The 13,928-nt window shown below is 45.9% G+C and overlaps 1 pseudogene across 1 annotated transcript; it reads right to left on the bottom strand.

Annotated features, from left to right (window-relative positions):
- On the bottom strand, window positions 1,036-1,602 carry LOC102174705 (annotated as a pseudogene). The gene has a single exon (XR_001296371.2). The product of XR_001296371.2 is annotated as an NHP2-like protein 1 pseudogene (transcript).

Genomic DNA, 13,928 nt, shown 5'->3' with positions numbered 1-13,928 from the left:
GTATAATTGATTTTCAATGTTGCACTAATTGCAACTGTACAGTAAAGTGAATCAGTTATTCATATAAATGTATCCATTCTTTTTCAGATTCTTCTCCCATATAAGTTATTACAGTGTGTTGAAAAGAGTGCCCTGTGCTATTCAATAGCGCCTGAAACAACTAGCATGTTTTTGTGTGCTTAATAGGCTTTTGGAAGTCTTTTCTGGTGAACTGTCTATTCAAATCCTTTGCTCATTTAAAAATTAATGTATTAGTCATGACTGTATTAGCCGTAGGAGTTTGAGTTTGTTTGCTTGCATGTTTGTTTTTTGATAGATTCCTTAGGATTTTCTATACACAGAATCATGTCATCTATAAATAAGGACAGTTTTTTACGTCATTTTTTCTAATTTCAGTTCAGTTGAGTCACTCAGTCGTGTCCGACTCTTTGCGACCCCATGAACCGAAGCATGCCTGGCTTCCCTGTCCATCACCAACTCCCGGGGCCTGCTCAAACTTATGTCCATTGAGTCCGTGATGCCATCCAACCATCTCATCCTCTGTTGTCCCCTTCTCCTCCTACCTTCAATCTTTCCCAGCTTCAGGGTCTTTTCCATTGAGTTAGTTCTTTGTATCAGATGGCCAGACTATCAGAGCTTCAGCTTCCTATGAATATTCAGGACTGATTTCCTTTAGGATTGACTGGTTTGATCTCCTTGCAGACCAACGGACTCTCAAGAGTCTTCTCCAACACCACAGTTCAAAAGCATCAATTCTTCAGCACTCAGCTTTCTTTATAGAGTTGTTTTATCTCTTTTTGTTGCCTTACTGCAGTGACTAGAACCTCAAGTACAACATGAAATAGGTCCGATGAGAGGAGACATTTGCCTTGTTCCTGATCTCAGGGTAAACCAATCAGTGTTTCATATTAAGTATGAAGTTAGCTGCAGGTTTTCCACAGATACCCCTTTACAGACTGAGGAATTTCCCTTCATTTCCTGTTTTATTGAGAACTTTTATCATGAATGGTGTTGCATTTGTCAAATGCATTTTTTTTTTGAGCATTAAAATACTTTATAACAACAGAAGGTAGCTGGAAACACTACATGCTAACAGACAATATGACACATAACTCGGGGTGGGGATGCAGAGGAGTCAGCTGGGAGTGCGGCTGAGGCCACCGGTTTAGACCAAGAGCCTTTCGATGGACAGCTGGATGGACTGGATCTGCTGCTTCAGTTGTGAGCCCTCTTTAATGGTGACGGAGCAGGCGATGACAGGCCTGGAGACCCCGCAGGCTCGCCCCAGAGCCTGCTTGGAGCGCACGAACACATAGGGCACGTTCTTGTCCTCACACAGCAGTGGGAGGCGCAGGATGATCTCCAAGGGCTCCGCATCTGCAGCCATCACGATGAACTCAGAGATGCCTCTGTTGAGGGTTTTGGTGGCCTCATTGGCTCCTTTTCGAAGCTGCTTGTAGTTACATGACTGCTGAACAAGGTTCAGTAGTTTCTTGGTGAGGTGGGCATCTGCAAGAGGGTAGGCCTTTGGATTGATGTCAGCCTCGGTCATAGCTGTGGTTCAGTGGTACCGTCCCTCCTCAAGAAGCACAGGCGATGTCAGAAAAGGTCAAATGCATTTTCTACAAGTGTTTGAGATTTGATAGACCTAATATTGGAAATAGACTGTGGGTGGAGCTGGAAGAGGAGAGTCTCAAGGCTGCAGCTGGAGGATCAGAGGAAAAGTGATTAAAGGCATATTACTGGATTCAGATTGCTACTGTTTATTAAGAATTTTTGCATTGATATTCATGTGGATCAGCCTTTAGTTTTTTTGTGATGTCTATCTGGCTTTGTTGTTAGGATAATGCCAGCCTCATCTAATGAAGTGGGAAGTGTTCCGGTATCCTCAATTTTTTGACAGATATGTAGGAGGTATTATTATTTTAAATACTGAATGAAATTATCCAGGTGAACTTTTACAAGCTTATTTCAAATTATGTCTCTTTTTGGCTTAAAATCCTGTTGGTTTCCTTTCTTTCATTTTTCTGGTTGTGTGGCTTGCAAAGTCTTAGTTTCCTAACCAGGGATTGAACCTGGGCCCTCAGCAGTGCACGTGTAGAGTCCTAACCACTGGACCACCAGCAAATTCCCCAAATACTGTTGCTTTCTATTCCATTTAGATCAAGACCCAGCCTCGTCACCTGACTTATAAAAATCCTAAGTGGCCCCTTCTGTCTACTGTTCCAAACTCACCACTTACCTGTCTGCCACCTTCTCTTATTGTACTTCAGCCACCTGAGTTTTGTGTGTCCCTCAAACATACTGAGCTTGCTGTAACCACACACAACTTGTTTCCACCTCTGGACCTTTGCATCCATTGCCTTCTGGTCCTGAAACCTCCTTTTCCCTACATGATGTCATCATTGGTGCCATCCTGATTTTAGATCTCAGCCTGAACCTCACCTCCTCAGAGAGGCCTTTCTCAAGGCTAAAGGATCTAGTTCATCACTCTCTACCCCATATCCTGTTTTAATTCCTACATAACAACTACCTTGGAGTTTTTCTTGGCTATTTATTAACCATTTCTTGGTTATATTATTAACCATTTTATTGGAATGTAAGCTCCCTAAGAGTAGAAACCTCATTTTTTTTTTTTTCCTGGCAAAGACTTCCCACTACCAAGAACAGTACTGACACATAGTAGGGGGTCAGTAAATGTTGGTTGAACAAATAAACATCTCTAACAGCTGCTCTTTGGGAGCAGGCACTGACTGAAGTGTTTACAAATGATATGTAATTATCATAACCCTAGACGCAAATATGATTTTCCTCCATTAACTGAGAAGGAAATGAAACTTAGAGGCACTAAGTAACATGGTCCTGGCCCCCCGCCAGTTAGGGTGCAGAGTGAGGGCGCACCCCACTTTGTTTGATGGAAGAGCCCGAGCCAATCTGTGCCTAGACATACCTCCTCTTTGGTTATAGACAGAAAGAGGTGATCCAACAAATGACAGGTAGTGACCTCAGGCTGACAAGTCTTCGTGGAAGCCCAGGGTGAGGCCCCTTGGTTCCAAGCAGTGATCTGTGTGGACCAGAGGAACTGCTACCAGGGCCCCCTTCCCCCTCCCCAGACAGGCTCAGGCTGTGCTTTCACATCCTCTTTTTGAGAACAGATTCGCTTCCTTAATCACAGCTGGCTTCATCTTGTGCATAATGCAAATTCTTACTCCTGTCTTTTGTGAAATCAGTCAGTGACCTCCACATGTCTGTGAGCTAAAGCATTGGTCTTTTAGACAGGCTGGTCCCAGAAATTAATAATAACTAAGAATCACTTGAGAGGTCTTCTGCTCTAAGCACCAAGAACATCTCAGGGATGACCTCACATCATCCTTGCAACCGCCCCAAGGGGTAATTCTGACTATTATCCCATTCTATGAATTAGAACTCTGAGGCTATACAACATTATGATTTATAAGAAATATATACAATTAGATCTACCAGATGATCAGAGTATATTTCTCAGATATATTTGGTCTTCATCCACAGTTCCCCAAACCCTTGACATTTCCTGAGCAATAAGAGGAATGGGAACATCTTTTGTTATAATATTTGGTCTCTTGTCCTTAATTCCTAAAAAAAGAGCCAAGAAGGTTAAATTGGTGCCTTGTTACTTATAACAAGCCCTTTCCACCACAACTAGGTTTATGTTAATGAGACGACTTCTGTAAAGCATCGAAGTGGGGAGGGTGTTGCCATAGCAACCACATAGGCAGAAAGGATTGGAACTTTTAGTCTCACCCATGATTTCCAGGGAGGAAAGAGGGGCTGGAAGTTGATTCAGTACCCAGTGGCCAATGAGTTAATCAATCATGTCTATGTAATGAAGCCTGCATAAAAAAATACACACACAAGAAAAGAAGGCTTTTGGAGAGCTACCTTGGTGAACCAGAATACTTCCACGTGCTGCTGGGGCCAGGCTCCAAGCTTCCCAAGGACAGAAGCTCCTTTGTTGGGAACCTCACCCAGTGTATCTCTTCATCTGGTTGTTGATTCATATCCTTTGACATCCTTTGTAAGAAATTGACAATCTAGTGAGTAAATGGTTCTGTGAACTGTTCTAGAAAATTCATCAGACCCAAAGAGCAGGTCATGGGAACTTCTGATTTATAGCCAGTCAGGAAGAAGCACAGGTAACAACCTCAGCTTGCACCTGGCATTTGAGGTGAAGGGCAGTCTTGTGGGGCTGAACCCTTTACCTGTGGAATCTGATTGTGTCTCTGGGTACATATTGAGTTTGTTGGTGTGGGAAGCCTACACACACACACATTGGAATTGGATGCAGGAACATTTTCAGGCTCAAGGAGGTTAAATTACGTGCCCCAAATCACATAACTAGTCCAGGGCAGGTCTAGCACAGGATATGAACCTATGTCTGTCTAGACTGCCACTGCCTACACATGCTTACATCACTGAGTGCAGTATCTGGCAGAGAACCAGGCATTATGTGATGTTTCAGTTCAGTTCAGTCTCTCAGTCGTGTCCAGCTCTTTGCGACCCCATGAATCGCAGCACGCCAGACCTCCCTGTCCATCACCAACTCCCGGAGTTCACTCAGACTCACGTCCATCGAGTCCGTGATGCCATCCAGCCATCTCATCCTCGGTCGTCCCCTTCTCCTCCAGCCCCCAATCCCTCCCAGCATCAGAGTCTTTTCCAGTGAGTCAACTCTTCGCATGAGGCGGCCAAAGTCCTGGAGCTTCAGCCTCAGCATCAGTCCTTCTCTTACCTTTATACAACAGAGAGAAAACGATGGTGATGACAGTTTGCGGCATTTTGATGGCTACATTATCTCACTAGGGCCCTCTACGGGGTGCTGTTGGGTCCACACTCATCACTTTTAATTGGCTACCCTTCCCACGACAGTTGGGAATGTTGGCTTCTCACAGCTCTCAGCTGTTTCCTCCTTCTGAGGCCTGGGCTGCCTAGAAATGATTGCTTCCCTCTGTCAGCCAAGGACTGACAGATATGGGCTGCAGAAGCCCAGTCCCTTGTCTCAAGGCTGGATAAGTCTGGTGCCATCAGTGCTACAGAGCTCCCTGTGGGGTCAGACTGAGGTCAGAACTCAGATGCGCCACTTCTTTCTCGGCTTCTTCCTCTATCCTCTTCCACGTCCCTCATTCCTCTTCTCCCCAGAGCGTTCCTACCGAGAATCTCCAACTCAGGTCTTGCTTCTGTAGAACCTCGGACAAGCCCTATGAGTCCACAGCTACTCTTTGTATTTTTGCAGAGTGAAATTGTGGAGGTGCTGCCCCAGTAAAGTCACCTCACAGAGCTTCTGGAGGTGTGACATGACTTTGGGCTCCCTGTCCAGGGAGGGGAGGTTTCTCCTCTTTGAAACTACTGCTTCCCAAGTATAGGAGGAGAAATTTCACCTTCACAGGCTCTCCACTGTCTGGGTTCACTCTTATTTCATCCTTTCCCTGGCTTCTGTCTCAGCGTTGTCCTGCATCATCTGCTGTGGACCACGGCTATCAGACACACACAGGCAAGCTAGGGGCTGAGGCAGTCATGGATTTTATCTGCTGGCATGATTTTCCTGAAAGATGATGCTGTGAAGGTGCCACACTCAATATGCCAGCAAATCTGGAAAACTCAGCAGTGGCCACAGGACTGGAAAAGGTCAGTTTTCACTCCAATCCCAAAGAAAGGCAATGCCAAAGAATGCTCAAACTACTGCACAATTGCACTCATTTCACATGCTAGTAAAGTGATGCTTAAAACTCTCCAAGCCAGGCTTCAGCAATACATGAACCGTGAGCTTCCAGATGTTCAAGCTGGTTTTAGAAAAGGCAGAGGAACCAGAGATCAAATTGCCAACATCCGCTGGATCATCGAAAAGGCAAGAGAGTTCCAGAAGAACATCTATTTCTGCTTTATTGACTATGCCAAAGTCTTTGACTGTGTGGATCACAATACACTGGAAAATTCTGAAAGCAATGGGAATACCAGACCACCTGACCTGCCTCTTGAGAAACCTATATGCAGGTCAGGAAGCAACAGTCAGAACTGAACATGGAACACAACAGACTGGTTTCAAATAGGAAAAGGAGTGCGTCAAGGCTGTATATTGTCACCCTGCTTATTTAACTTCTATGCAGAGTACATCATGAGAAATGCTGGGCTGGAGGAAGCACAAGCTGGAATCAAGATTGCCAGGAGAAATATCAATAACCTCAGATATGCAGATGACATCACCCTTATGGCAAAAAGTGAAGAAGAACTAATGAGCTTCTTGATGAAAGTGAAAGAGGAGAGTGAAAAAGTTGGCTTAAAGCTCAACATTCTGAAAACTAAGATCATGGCATCTGGTCCCATCACTTCGTGGCAAATAGATGGGGAAACAGTGGAAACAGTGGCTGACTTTATTTTTCTGGGCTCCAGAATCACTGCAGATGGTGAATGCAGCCATGAAATTAAAAGACGCTTACTCCTCAGAAGGAAAATTATGACCAAGCTAGACAGCATATTAAAAAGCAGACATTACTTTGTCAACAAAGGTCCGTTTAGTCAAGGCTATGGTTTTTCCAGTAGTCATGTATGGATGTGAGAGTTGGACTATAAAGAAAGCTGAGCGCCAAAGAATTGATGCTTTTGAACTGTGGTGTTGGAGAAGACTCTTGAGAGTCCCTTGGACTGCAAGGAGATCCAACCAGTCCATCTTAAAGGAGATCAGTCCTAGGTGTTCAATGGTGGGACTGATGTTGAAGCTGAAATTCCAATAATTTGGCCACCTGATGTGAAGAGCTGACTCATTTGAAAAGACCCTGATGCTGGGAAAGATTGAGAGCAGGAAGAGAAGGGGTCGACAGAGGATGAGATGGTTGGATGGCATCACTGACTTAATGGACATGGGTTTGGGTGGACTTAGGGTGTTGGTAATGGACAGGGAGGCCTGGTGTGCTGTGGTTCATAGGCTCGCAAAGAGTTGGACATGACTGAGTGACTGAACTGAACTGAACTGATGATTTTCCTCCTGTCCTTCCCACTGATAACACAGCTTGCCTCCCCACCCCCACCTGATTTCAGCCACATGTGGGCACATGACACGGCTGAGCCAGTGCACCGTCTCCTTCAGGGTGCAGAGACTTGTTCAGAAGTGAGTGCATGCTCAAGCCAGGCCAATTGGCCCCAATAACAGCCAATCAGAGCCCTTATTGGGGCTGTTTTTTGGAAACCAAGAGAAAAATCTGCTTCTGAGATGCTGGAAGGATTTGAACCTGGGTCTGCGAGGGGCCATCTTCCCTGCGATGTGGAAAGAGCCCTTCTGAGGTCAAGGAGACTAAGCCAGCATCCAGGGAGCAGCAGCACAAAGAGGTGGCTGGAGAGAAAGCAGTGGTCCTGACAACATGGTGCAGTCCTGGATCTGTATGCAGGATACATCCTGTCCTTCCCAGTTACACAAGCCGGGGCAGGCCTGTCATCGATTTCTGTCTGTTGCATTTGAAAAACTTCTCAGCTGCACTGAGCACAGCTAGATGTAACTTGCAGGAGGAAGCATTCCAGGAGACAGGCGAGATTTCCCAAGGGCATATCACCAGCTCCGTCATCAGAAGGTGAGAATTAGCACATCAGAAATCAGTTTCTCCTGATTCTGGGTCCTATTCCTTTTATTCCAACCTTCCAGTTTTTCCAGTGAGAGAATTACCAGCCCTTGCACCTGGGTAATGAATGATCAGGGTGCAGATCAGCTAGAAAGAAGCTCTGAAGATGTAACTATGTCTAGGTGCAATGGTTCTCAACCTTTTTTGACACGAGGAACTGGTTTCATGGAAGAGAGCTTTTTCATAGATGGGACAGGGAATAGTTTTGGGATGATTCAAGAGCATTAAATTTATTGTGCACTTTATCTCTATTATTATTACATCAGCTTCACCTCAGATCACCAGGCATTAGATCCCAGAAGTTGGGGACCCCTGGTCTAGAGAATCTGATCCAGCCAGAAATCCCCCAGCAGAGCCATCTTCCCCCAGGTCTTTCCAACAGGCAAGGATCTGAAGTAGGGAAAGGAGCTTGCTAAAAGGGATATCTCAGGGATATTTTTGGCCTTTGCTGAACCCCAGCAAGGCAGGGTGTCTTCATGGGACTTTCTGTCTTACTGTGGTTTTTGCTACTATGTTTATTCCTCCAGGGAAGTTTTAGGAATCTTCTCACTGTGTGGTTGGGAGTTCTGATTAGAGTTCTTGCAGATATGAGCCACCCCAGGTCTGGCTGGTTCTGGGGGACACAGGGAAGTACACATCAACTTCCCTCTTTGTCCTCCTCCACATCACCTGACTGCATCTCCTGTGGCCATGCCCCTTCCTGCAGTAAAGTCTCTTCTTAGGAGGGGATTGAATATCCTGTAACTATGCCTTCATGTGAGTTTTCCTGGTGGCTCAGATGGTAAAGAAACTGCCTGCAATGTGGGAGACCCTGGGTCAGGAAGATCCCCTGGAGAAGGGATGGCAACTCACTCCAGTATTTTTGCCTGGAGAATTCTGTGGACGGAGGGCCCTACAGTCCATGGAGTCACAAAGAGTAGGACACAGCTGAGCAACTAACACTTACACATGCCTCCATGTGAATATGACACATTGCATCTTCTTCTCTAGGAGATTTTGGAAGCTAGATACATATTTGGGTAATAAAAAATAAATTTGGGTAATAGTTTCCCGTTAAAAGACTTCAGGGAGTGATAGGTATATGAGCCTTTTTTTTTTTTTGGTAGGAATGGAGAAAAAAGTATCTCTCCAGAACCTTCTGTTTTCATATATGAAGATGGTGGTACTGATGTTCAGTCGTGTCTGCCTCTTTGTGACCCTATAGACTGTAGCTCACCAGGCTCCCCTGTCCATGGGATTCTCCAGGCAAGAATACTGGAGAGGGTTGCCATGCCCCTCTCTAGGGGGTCTTCCTGACCAGGGATTGAGCCTGGATCTCCAGTGTCTTCTGCATTGCAGGTGGATTCTTCACCACTGACCCATTAGGGAAGCCTCACATTCAGGTTTGATCCCTGGTGGGGGAACTAAGATCTCACATGCCATGTGGTGCAACCAAAAAAAAAAAAAAATTCCTCATCTGTATCATGGAACCTCAGCCAAACTTAGATGACTTCTGTGGCCTCATCTAACTCTCTCAGTTTTGTACAATTATTAGTCTGGCTTTCTTTTTGGCTAGGCACAATAAGTAACTATGTCTTTTACACAGAAGTCAAAGTCACTCAGTCATGTCCGACTCTTTGTGACCACATGGACTGTAGCCTGCTAGGCTCCCCTGTCCATGGAATTCTTCAGGCCAGAATACTGGAGTGGGTAGCTGTTCCCTTCTCCAGGGGATCTTCCCAACCCAGGGGCTGAACCCAGGTCTTCCACACTGCAGGCAGATTTTTTACTGTCTGAGCCACCAGGGAAGCCCAAGAGTACTGGAATGGGTAGCCTATCCCTTCTCTAGGGGATCTTCCAGACCCAGGAATCAAACTGGGGTCTCCTGCATTGCAGGGAGAGTTTTTTTGTCAACTGAGCTATCAGGGAAGCCCCAGTGTCTTTTACAGATATTAAGAAATCAAGGTCTAGTGATGTATGAGGACACACTGCTCTGGCTAAGGGTGAACTAGAACCCAGTCATTTGTCTCTTCATTTCCATTAGATCAAAGAGTCATAGAAGAGGTCTTTCTTACATATATTGTGTTTGGATATAGAACAATCTGAGCCTGTTTCAACAGTGTTGGAATCTTGAGATGAGAGCTCAAGGTCAGACCAGGACTTGAAAGTCAAAGTCAAGGTGATGAGGAACGGCTCAGGGTGATGAATTAAAGTCAATTTTCAAGTTTATAAACAGCTACAAAGCCTCATGGTCCCACAAGGGAGTGCCGCTGGGATTACTATTTTGGAATGAAATCAGGACATTTTTTTTTTAACCTATTAAGGGGCTTTTTATTAAAATCTTTCTGTTTTCTACCTTATCAGTACTTACAATTTTCAGTCTTTTCATGAGAAAAATGGAAGAATATATCGCGAATGAGAAGAACAAATATTTCAGCCATTATAGATGGGTTGCTTGGAGAATTGGCTTCAGAGTTGTAGTTCAGAGAAAAACTACATTGAGTACTTTTAATAGGGTGGTTGTTTATTCACTCTTTCTTTCATTAAACCAAGGAATGCTGCTGCTGCTGCTAAGTCGCTTCAGTCGTGTCCGACCCTCTGCAACCCCATAGACGCCAGCCCACCAGGCTCCCCCGTCGCTGGGATTCTCCAGGCAAGGAATATATACATATATATTTTAAAAATTTATGTTATTTATTTATTTTATTGTCAGCTGTGCTGGGTCTTTGTGGCTGTGTGCTGGCTGTCTCTAGTTGCGGTGAGCAGGGGCTCCTCTTTATTGTAGCGGGCAGACTTCTCACTGTGCTGGCTTCTCTTGCTGTGGAGCACAGGGTCTAGGCACATGGGCTCAATAGTTGCCTCATGTGGGCTTAGCTGCCCTGTGGCGCGTGGAATCTTCCCAGACCAGGGATGGAACCTGTGTCCCCTGCATTGCAGGGTGGATTCTTACCCATTGGACCACCAGGGAAGTCCCTTAAGGAATATTTTTATTAAACAACTACCTTATGCCAGCTACTATCCTAGACCCTTGGGATACATCAGTAAATAAAATGGGCAAAAGCCCTTGTCCCTATGGGTCACACATTATAAATATATTTGATGGAGGGTGGCTCCAATTACACCACCCTCAAATTACAGGTCACCCTGTAATTTGGTGACCCAAATTACAGACAGGTCATTTGCGTACGCCATGACCAATGGCAGAAACACTGAGGGCTATGGGACAGGGGGACTGCTCAAGGACTATTCATGGGAACTGAGTCGCTGAGGCTGAGTCTTGGGCAGCTGTTTCCCCCTCCCATCTATGCAGCTGCCTCTCCTTTCAGTGGTTGTACACATGGTGCAGATGGAAGGGTGGACCCTTGTGGTGCCAGATCAGATTCTGTGGTTTCAGTCCTGGCTAACTGCTCCCAGCCCCTACTCCCCATCTATGTGGTTGTGGGAAAGTCACTCTCAACTTCTCTGAGCCTCAGTTTCCTCCACTGTAAAATGGAGCCATGTGAGGATGACTTTCTATAGTGGTCATGAGTATTAAGTGGCCTCCCTGGTGGCTCAGTGGTAAAGAACCCATCTGCCAATGCAGGAGACGTGGGTTTGATCTTTGAGTTGGGAAGATCCCTTGGAGAAGGAAATGGCAACCCACTCCAGTATTCTTCCCTGAGAAATTCTTTTGTGGACAGTCTAGGGGTCAAAAAAGAGTTGGACACGACTTAGCAACTGAGCAACAACAACAACAACATATGAGTATTAAAGACTGGAAAATTCTTGCCCCAGAGTATCCCTGATCCTGTTACCTGTTTGCACTTCTGGTGCTGGGCTGGGATAAGCCCTGGGGCAAATAGTTAGCCTGAGATTTGAGCAGAACTGAGGAAGACAAGCCTGTTGGTGGATGGGTTTGAGAGGGCAGACAGGGGGCACTGGGGGTAGCTGGGAGAGGGCAAGGCATTCATTCATTTGTTTGTTCAAACAATGTTCACCAAGCCTATGTACCTGTACACTGTGTTGAGACCCAGAGAGGTTGAAAGGAAAGATGTTCACAGTCAGGTGAACGGGACAGACAAGTAGCAACTCCAATACAGTGTCATACATGCTCTGATAGAGGCAGGCACTGGTGGGCTTCCGAAAAGGAGGCTCACCTCCCAGCCTTGCCATGGGGAGAGTGTTAGAGAAAGTTTCCCAGGCCACATCACCACTGAGCTGAGGGCATTAGCCAGATGGAAACACATTCCAGGCAGTGGAAAAGCAAAGGCAGAGTGGTGAGGGAACATGGTGATTCGGGGGAACGCAAGATGTGAGTGTGGCTGGAGTTTAGGCATTGAGCGGGGAGAGGCCCTTCAGGGGTCAGAACATGGAGTGCTTTGGTTGTCAGGCTAAGGAGCTAGGAAATACTAACCCGATATAACGAGGAGCTGTTGGTGGACTTTTCACTGGGGAAGGCATGACTAGACTCATTTCTTTTCTTTGGGGTGTGTGTGTGTGTGTAGAGCCACGTGGCTTGTAGGATTTTAGTTCCCCAATCAAGGATCAAACCCAGGGCCCCAGCAATGAGAGCTCCAGGTCCCAACTCCTGGACCACCAGGGAATTCCCTTAACTCATGTTTTCAAGCTGTTTCTCAGACTGCATTGTGGAGAGTAAGTTGGGTGGGAGACATTAGGAGGCTCTTGCTCAATTCTGGTGACTATGAGAGTGGCCAGACCTTAGGGAAACAGCCATGGGGCTGGACCAGTCATTCTGCCTTTGACTGCATAGAAATCACCTAAACAAATTTTTAAAAGACACTTATGTCAAGGCTCTACCCCCAAATTAATTAACTTAGATTATCTTGTGTGGGCTTGGCTATAGGTTTCTAAAGTTCCCCCAGTGACTGTAATGGGCAGTCAAGGGGGGAAGACCACTGGGTTAGAGAGATAGGGGAGAGGAAATATCTTTGATGGGGTTTCTTAGAATTACCTGGGAGCATTTATTAGAAGTACAGCCTCCTAGTCCCATCACTCAAGAGTGAATCTGAGTCTCCGGAGTCCTGATCTGGGACTCTGCATTCACAAAACAGTGATTCTTAGTGCTCCAAGGTTGGAAAAGCACTCTACGGGATAGTAAGGGTGGTAGCCAACAGAACCTGGGAGGAGCAGAGGTCTTCCTGCTCCTGGGAGCACTGCCAGCAGAAGTCCAAGAGGACACAAGGGAGAAGGGACCCAGGGATCACCCAGACAGGGATGGAAGGTCAAGGGAGCTCCATCCGGTCCAGCCAGGAGTTTCCATCACATGCTTGGGCTTGGGCATTGTATTCGTTAGTTGGGCTGCCATAACAAAGTACCACAGACTGGTTGGCTTAAACAACAGACATTTGTCTTCTCTCAGTACTAGAGGCTGGAAGTCTAAGATCAAAGTGCCGGTTGGGTTGGCTTCTTTTGAGGCCCTTCTGTTTGGCTTGTAGATGACTGCCTTTTCCCTGTATCTTTACATGGTCTTCCCTCTGTGTGTGTATGTGTGTGTGTCCTAACCTCCTGTTCTTATAAGAGCCTGGTCATATTAAATTCAGGTCCATGCGTGAGTGTTCAGTTGCTCAGTCATGTCTGACCTTTTGCCACCCCTTGGATTGTAGCTTGCCAGGCTCCTCTGTCCATGGGATTTTTCAGGGAAGAACACTGCAGTGAGTAGCCATTTCATTCTCCAGGGGATCTTCCAGACCCAGGGATGGAACTCATGTCTCCTGTGTCTTGGGTCCACCCTAACTTAATTACCTCTTTAAAGGCCCCCACCTCCAGTCACATTCTGAAGTACTGGGACTTAGGTCTTCAACAAATCAATTCTGGGGCAACACAGGCAACCTGTAACAGGCATCTCAGAGCTGGAAAGGGAGAGGAAGACTGATAGGCTCTGACACCCATAAGAAATGAGAGCACAGAAATAGATCCTTTTTCTCAAAGGCAGGCTGAGAGAACACAGGCCTGAGATATAGCAAGAGGGTTTTAGATTACACCTCAGAAAGTCTCTGACAGAAAGGAGCAGATCACTGGGAGACCTCATTCAGAGACTGAGTCAGCTCATCAGGGTTGTGAATAAAAGGGACAGAGTTATGATTTAAAAAAAAAACTAGAAAAATATTATGGAGGAGAGGACAAAAAATTGTGCTTATGGTTGATGACAATGGGAAGGAAAGTTCTTTGTATTTGTATCAAATATTTTGTATTAAGACTTCAAATCCCTTCCAGGTAACCTAGCAAAGTGTCTGGGTGTGTTTGAATAGATTCTGGTGTGAAGGCAGGGGGATGGCTGGGTAACTCCTGGGCTTCATTTCAATCCTC

The sequence above is a fragment of the Capra hircus genome, chromosome 2, assembly GCF_001704415.2.
Source record: "Capra hircus breed San Clemente chromosome 2, ASM170441v1, whole genome shotgun sequence".
Taxonomy (NCBI): Eukaryota; Metazoa; Chordata; class Mammalia; order Artiodactyla; family Bovidae; genus Capra; species Capra hircus.
Note: the sequence above shows the minus strand (reverse complement) of the source record. Positions and strands in the feature narration are given on the sequence as shown.